This window comes from Nematolebias whitei, chromosome 1 (genome assembly GCF_014905685.2).
Source record: "Nematolebias whitei isolate Nwh7 chromosome 1, NemWhi1, whole genome shotgun sequence".
Taxonomy (NCBI): domain Eukaryota; kingdom Metazoa; phylum Chordata; class Actinopteri; order Cyprinodontiformes; family Rivulidae; genus Nematolebias; species Nematolebias whitei.
The window spans coordinates 20,171,732-20,179,020 of record NC_056498.1 but is presented as its reverse complement, the minus strand read 5'-3'; the positions used below and the strand labels follow the sequence as shown (position 1 = coordinate 20,179,020).

The window sequence follows — 7,289 nt, the reverse complement described above, 5'->3', positions numbered from 1 at the left end:
ATATATATATATATATATATATATATATATATATATATTTATTTATTTATATTTATATATATTAACAGTATATATCCCTGGATGAATGCAGAGATTCTCACCCTTATGAGATCCAGGGACACTGCCTTCAGGTCTGGCAATTCACAGGAGTTGAGAAAGACAAGGTTAGAGCTGGACGCTGGCTTTCAAAGGGTCAAAGCAGCATATGCACAGAAGATCCAGGGATACTTCTCCTCACAAAACATACAGAATATGTGGAAGGGCATAATGGATTATAAAGGTAGAGTTACACAATGCCCTAGGGATCCATCACTGCCTGATGCTCTCAACAGATTCTATGCACGCTTTGAGGACTCGAACAGACCACGCAGCACCAGACTCACCTTATCACAAGAAGAAGAGTTCCTCAGCGTGACTTCAGCAGAAGTATGGAGTATTTTCAGGAGGATCAATCCTCACAAGGCAGCTGGCCCATACAACATCCTGGGGAAGGTGCTAAAAGACTGTGCCGATCAGCTCTGCGAGGTACTGGCCAACATATTTAAATCTTCCCTCACACTGGCAACAGTTCCCACCTGCCTCAAAACTACCACCATTACCCCAGTTCCAAAGAGCTCTACAGTGACTGGCCTGAATGACCATTGGCCGATAGCCCTCACCCCGATTGTCACTAAATGTTTTGAAAAACTGGTCATGATCCACATCAAAGCTAACATCAACATCAATGTGGACCCTCACCAGTACGCATACCATGAGAATTGATCAACAGAGAATCAACAGAGGATGCCATCTCCTCTGTGGTCCACACTGCACTCATCCACCTGGAACAGAAAGACTCTTATGTCCGTATGCTCTTCGTGGACTTCACATCTGCCTTCAACACCATGATCCCCCAGACCCTGATGGACAAAGTAATCACACTAGGACTAAGCTCCTCTCTATGCAATTGGGTCCTAGACTTCTTAACCAACAGACCACAATCTATGAAGATCAACGACTTCTCCTCCTCCACCATAACCGTTAGCATGGGCTCCCCCCAGGGCTGTGTGTTGAGCCCCCTCCTGTTCACTCTGCTAACATATGACTGCATACCGACCCATCCAGGCTGTCATATTGTAAAGTTTGCAGATGATACAGCGATGGTTGGATGCATTAAAAACAATGAGGAGTCCAGCTACAGGCAGGAGGTGGAACACCTGTAGAGGTGGTGCAGGATGAACAACCTTCACATCAATGTGAATAAGATGAAATGATGTTCGTGGACTTCAGAAGTAATAAATACAGCTACCCCCAACCTCAACTGGGGCATCAACACTTCCAGCCTGATCAAGAAAGCTCATCAGAGACTCTACTTCCTCAAGCAGCTGAGACGAGCTGGTCTGGGAAGCTCAGTCCTCACCTCCTTCTACAGGTGTGCAGTGGAGATCATCCTGTGCTCCAGCATCAATGTTGTGGCATGGAGGCTGCACAGCTGCAGAAAGAAAAGCTTTGCAGAGAGTGGTGAAGGCTGCACAGAAGACTACTGGAGTCAGCCTCCCCACCATCACAGACACTTACACCTCTAGATTCAGGAAGAGGGCCACCTGCATCATGAAGGACCCACACACCCCGCACACACACTTTTTGTCCCGCTCCCCTCAGGAAGGAGGTTAAAAAGCATTAAGTGTAGAACCACTTGGTTGTTGATGTGTGCTGCTGACTATCCATGATGCTGATCTCATGCTGCTGATTATTTTGTGTTGCTGTGTTCATTGGTCCTCATCTGCTCACACAGACTCATGTTCGTGCTGCTGTTGTTATGGCACTTTGGTTTTGTACTATTAGTGCTTAGTGTATTCTTAGTCTTTTGTATTTTTTCACTAAACCTTAAGAAGTTGTATTGTAGTAAGTAAATCAGATAAAGTCGAGTAATGGCGGATTTCTTTTGGGTTTTCTCTTTGGGGCATCAAAACACACTCATTACTGAAAGCATAAAATTGAGTTTGACCACTTGCTGAAAAACAGTTTTGAATGTCAAACTGAAATGTGGTCAAAGTTAAGCAGGTCAGGGGTCAATAGTCCTGCGAGAGAATGGAGTCTGAGAAAAGCAGATTATGTTTAGTTAATTCCACAAGAGAGCAGACCAACATGAGACCTTTTGCATATAAACACAAACATACACCACTTTAACCATCAGATGCTTGTTGTAGCATCTTACCACCACCACCGTCCTTGATTACCCCTCAGGCCTCAAGAAACTCGAGCCAAAACTCACCAGTCAACACGTGTAACTATTCCACTTTATCAGGTGGATCTAGTACTGCAGAGTTCAGACAGATTAGGAAGTTACACAATAACAATTTTTCAAAGCAGGGAGTAGTCCAGTAGCAAGGAGAGGAATGTGTGTATAAATAAATATCTGAAGATGAAAAGTGTTGAGGTATTTCACAGAGTTATCAGTTTATTTAATCCAGCAGGTCTGGTTTTAGAGTCTGAAACCTACCCAACACAAACGTTAGATTTTCATATCGAAGGAGTGCAGCGTTCATAATATCAAAGCTATGCTTGTGTTCTGTAGGCCACACAGCTTTCATAGGAATGTTAGGATCAGTATTTTCAGTGTTTGAAAGAAGAAGCGGGTAAATGGATGGATGGCATTCATCTATCCAACCATTATCTTTACCCGCTTCTTCCATTTTGGGTCACGGGGGTCGCCGGTGCCCATGTCCAGCAATCACTGTGCGAGGGGCGGGGTACACCCTGGATGGGTTGCAAGTCCATCACAGGGACACATAGAAACAAACGAGACAAACATTCACTCTCTCACTCTCACCTAGGGACAATTTAGAATTACCAATCAGCCTAACATGCATGTTTTTGGTCTGTGGGAGGAAACCGGAGTACCCGGAGAAAACCCACGCATGCACAAAGAGAACATGCAAACTCCACCCAGAAAGGCCCCTGGACCGGGGTTTGAACCAAGGACCTGCTCGCTGAGAGGCAGCAGCTCTACCAGTTGTGCCACCGTGCTGCCCTATGAATGGATGCATTTCCAAGTTTATGTTTCATTTTTGTTGCTTGTAGCTTTTGGTTTCTGAGTTTGTTCATTGCCTCCCTGTGTTTCTATCATTCTCTGTGATTTTCCACAGTTGGTCTCTGCTCCTCCATCTGCTACTCCCACCTACACCTGCACTCTGCTTCACCTGTCACAGCTGAAGTCGCTCCTCTCATCAGCCCCAGTCCTGTCAACCTTTCTGCATTCATTCACTCCTCAGTGGAGGATCACGTGTTCTAACAGCAAGCCCAGCTCTTCCTGCATCTTCTCGAGTCTCCTTGTGCCTTCCTTTGTCTGATCTTCAGTGTTTTACATTTGAGTAGCCATGACAGGTTTTTTATTCTTTTGACTGCTCCCTTCTTCAGGAGTCACTACAACGAACCAACTCGCACAAAGATTTTGGCAATTGTTTTTATGCTGGATGTCTTTCCTGACGCAACCACATATCACTGAGCTACCACAGCCCTCTGTGTGGAGCAGAGAGTTGCCATCTAGAGCGCCCAGGGGAGCAGATGATGGGGTTAAGACTAAAGAGCCTTGCTCAAGAGTCCAGTGTGGGGCAAATGAAGGTGGGGGCAGGTGTGGGTGCTTCACCTTTTCCACCCACATTTTGAAGTTGTTGGTTGGGGGAGTTGAACCGGCAACCTTCCGATCACAGGCCCACCTTCTTTACCCACTTCACCACACCCCCATCACGACAGCTTTTTGTTTCTGTTTAATAAGACGGTTTATTTTTTTTAGGCTCCTTGTGTTCAGTCTGCATTACTGGGACTAACCTCATACAACTGTGACAAAAGAAACAGCCCTCTGGAATGAAAACAATTTGCAAATATTTAAAGAACAAAGCTCCATCATTCATAAAACAGATTAGAGAAAAGAACTGAAGTTTCCAGTAATAATTCAACCATTGTGTTTAATCTTACGTTTGTCAGAGGAGAGATAATGAGTTTGCAGGATCAGACGAAGGTTATTCTGGACACAACATCATCTAACAAACTTGTAACTAGAAAACATGTTCTCCCCTGAAGGTGGTACACAAATATGTATTCAATGAAATGAGCATTTCTGGGTTAAAAAGAGGCTTTGAAAACAACTAAATGGGCTTTTTTTCCCCAACTTAACGCATCCAAAAACATCCAGAAAATTGACTGGCAATGTCTTTGTATCAATTAATGGAGACATAAATGTTCTATTTGTGCTCATTTAATTTTGATAACTGGAATAAACAGCAGCATCCCTTGAAACGCTGTTGCTGTTAATAATGTTTGTGCTGTGGATGACTGTCAGCTACTACCACACCAAACTTTAGCTTGATATGTTTAAAACTGACTGTGTTGTGGTCATGTTTGTGTTTGCTAAGGTTGATTTGCTATAGCAGCCATCTTCAATCAGGCTGACATAAATAAAACTAAATAGTTGTACTATACACCCAATTTTTTACACTCTGGGTGATTCATCAGATATTAAGCTAATGAACAGACAACAAACACATGCACAGGCAATTACATAATTGCCCACCTTTCATAGTGACAGTGATAAAAATAGGATGATGATTTTGTTCATGAAAAGTGTTATTCTGTTGGTGGTTTTCAGATGGATATGAAATACTTGTTTGTTCTTCAAGCTCTCCATAAAGCACACACACCCAGCACATGTCTAGATATCGCAAAGCCATTTGAGACATCAGAAAATCACCTCCACCACTAGTTCTGTGCAACTAATTAAAATGCTATAGTCCAAGTTGTAAGGCATGCCATTTGTTCTCTGAACAAGGCCGAAGAAACAAGTAAAAAATTTTGGAAGTCCAAATTTGAAAGAATCAACTGGAATGTGAAAACTCTGAGCCTGGTTCTGCTGGAGGTTTCTTCCTTTTTAAAGAGAGTTTTTCTTTCCACTGTTGCCACTGTGCTTGCTCAGGATGGGAGACTGCAAAGAAGCCAAGATTCAACTTGTCTGCTGGATTTCTTAGATAGAGAACTTTACTAACTGGCTTTTATGTACGTGAATGTTCCTGTAAAGTGCCCTGAGACAACTTTGTTGTGATTTGGCGCTATATAAATAAACTGAATTGAATTGAATTGATTTGAAAAGTATGAAACTTCTAACTCCAACCTCAATATCCATAATAGTTGCCTCACTCAGAAAACGTTGATTGTTTTATTGTTTTTTTTTACTCTTTTCTTGGTTTCTTTCTTTAAATCAGTCACACACATAGAACTATAGTATCTCTAGTACCATATTTTCCGCCGTAAACATTGCACTGCCCTATAAGTTGCATCAGTCCAAATATGTCGAATAAAGTGGAAAAAATCCAAAAGTACGTCACTTTGCGACAGCACGGTGGCGCAACTGGTAGAGCTGCTGCCTCTCAGCGAGCAGGTCCTTGGTTCAAACCCCGGTCCGGGGGCCTTTCTGGGTGGAGTTTGCATGTTCTCTCCGTGCATGCGTGGGTTTTCCCCAGGTGCTCCGGTTTCCTCCCACAGACCAAGGTTTCCTCCCACAGACCAAAAACATGCATGTTAGGCTGATTGGTAACTCTAAATTGTCCCTAGGTGTGAGTGAGAGAGTGAATGGTTGTTTGTCTCGTTTGTCTCTATGTGGCCCTGTGATGGACTTGCAACCCGTCCAGGGTGTCCCCCGCCCCTCGCACAGTGATTGCTGGACATGGGCACCAGCGACCCACGTGATCCAAAATGGAATAAGCGGGTAAAGCGGGGAGTGGTGGCGCAGAGGTTAGAGAGGTGGGCTTGTGATCCGAAGATCGCCGGTTCACGCCCCGGCCCCGACAACATCAAAATTGTGGGTGGGGTAGGTGAAACACCCACACTTGCCCCCACCCTCATTCGCCCCACTCTGGGCCCATGAGCAAGGCCCTTAACCCCCACCATGTGCTCCCTAAAACAGGTCTCTCTTGAAAATGAGTTCTCGTGGCTCAATGAGACTAACCTGGATAAATAAAGGCTAAATGAAAAAAAAAAGATAATGGATGGATGGATGGATGGTAAAGATAATGGATGCATGGATGGACGTCACTTTGCCGTATACATCACTTTGCCGTATACATCACTTTGCCGTATACGTCACTTTGCCGTATACATCGCATCTACTATGCGTCACGACTGACGCGTCGTGTTTTTTATGCGTTACTGCTGACAACCCGGAAATGTGGGCCGGTGTTGTGGCAAAAATCAATTGGCTGCCAAATGGCAGCCGTGGGGACGTGTACGGGAGGACTTTAACAAGAATTTAACAAGAGTAACACTTAAAACAATTGTTTGTTTGTTCGAAATTATAGTAAAAAGTGTGTCTCAGTCTAACTTTTGCTTAATAAATTCACTTTGATGGTCAAATCAGCTGCATTTTCAAAAGCTGATAGGTGGAAACATGAATGGGCAGAAGGCGACTTGTGCATTTCTTCGAAATTTAACAAGATAACCACCTACAAACAATGACGTGTTTGCTCAAAAAATTATAGCAAAGGTGTATCTCAGTCTAACATTTCCATAATTAATGCATTTCAATTGTCAAATCAGCTGCATCTCTCCGAGGTGGCGCAGCAAAATGAAGCTGATTCGGTTGCTCCAGGCAGATGACGGTGGCAGTCTATGGTAAGCCGATTGTGTCATTAAAAGCCACTTTTACATATTACATGATACAACGGCATGCTATACTAGTCGAGTGCCAGCTAACATACAGTCAGAATGAATTAAAATGGTCATATCTCAGTCAAAAATTGGTTTATAAATATGGGGACAAAAATCCATAAATACGTAGCTTCAGCAAATTATACAAAAAAAAAAACTGTGCAAATTTTAGGGCAAAAAATTAAATAAACATTTAGCTGCAGCATTCAAAAGCAGAAGATACAGAGAAAGCCATTGTTATTAGCTCGTATTGTTATGATGTTATGAGTACACCCTACTCATTTTCAAAAGTTGCAACTGAAACACGATGAAGATAGGTGCAACATTCTTCCCAATTCTAAGTTCCAAGGCAAATGGCGGACAGCATTATCTCAATAATGCAACATTAACATGGACAAACAGTATGCCAATGTCCCCTGTGACTGAGGGAGGGGAATAGTGTCTGTTGTTTTCAAGATGAGTGTTTTTCTGGGCTTGAACAGAACAAGGAATGCAAGTTAACCTTAATGTTTTTGGTGTAGGATTTTAAATGGATATGAGTTACACTGTGCATAAGAAAAGAGATAGTAAAAAAAAAATAAAAAAAAATTATAATATATATATATATATAT

The 7,289-nt window shown here is 42.8% G+C and overlaps 1 protein-coding gene across 1 annotated transcript in view; it reads right to left on the bottom strand.

The window, feature by feature from the left end:
• The window catches only part of arhgap36 (Rho GTPase activating protein 36), a 50,950-nt gene that overhangs the window by 42,654 nt on the left and 1,007 nt on the right, over window positions 1-7,289 (bottom strand). The gene's annotated exons all lie outside the window — the stretch shown is intronic.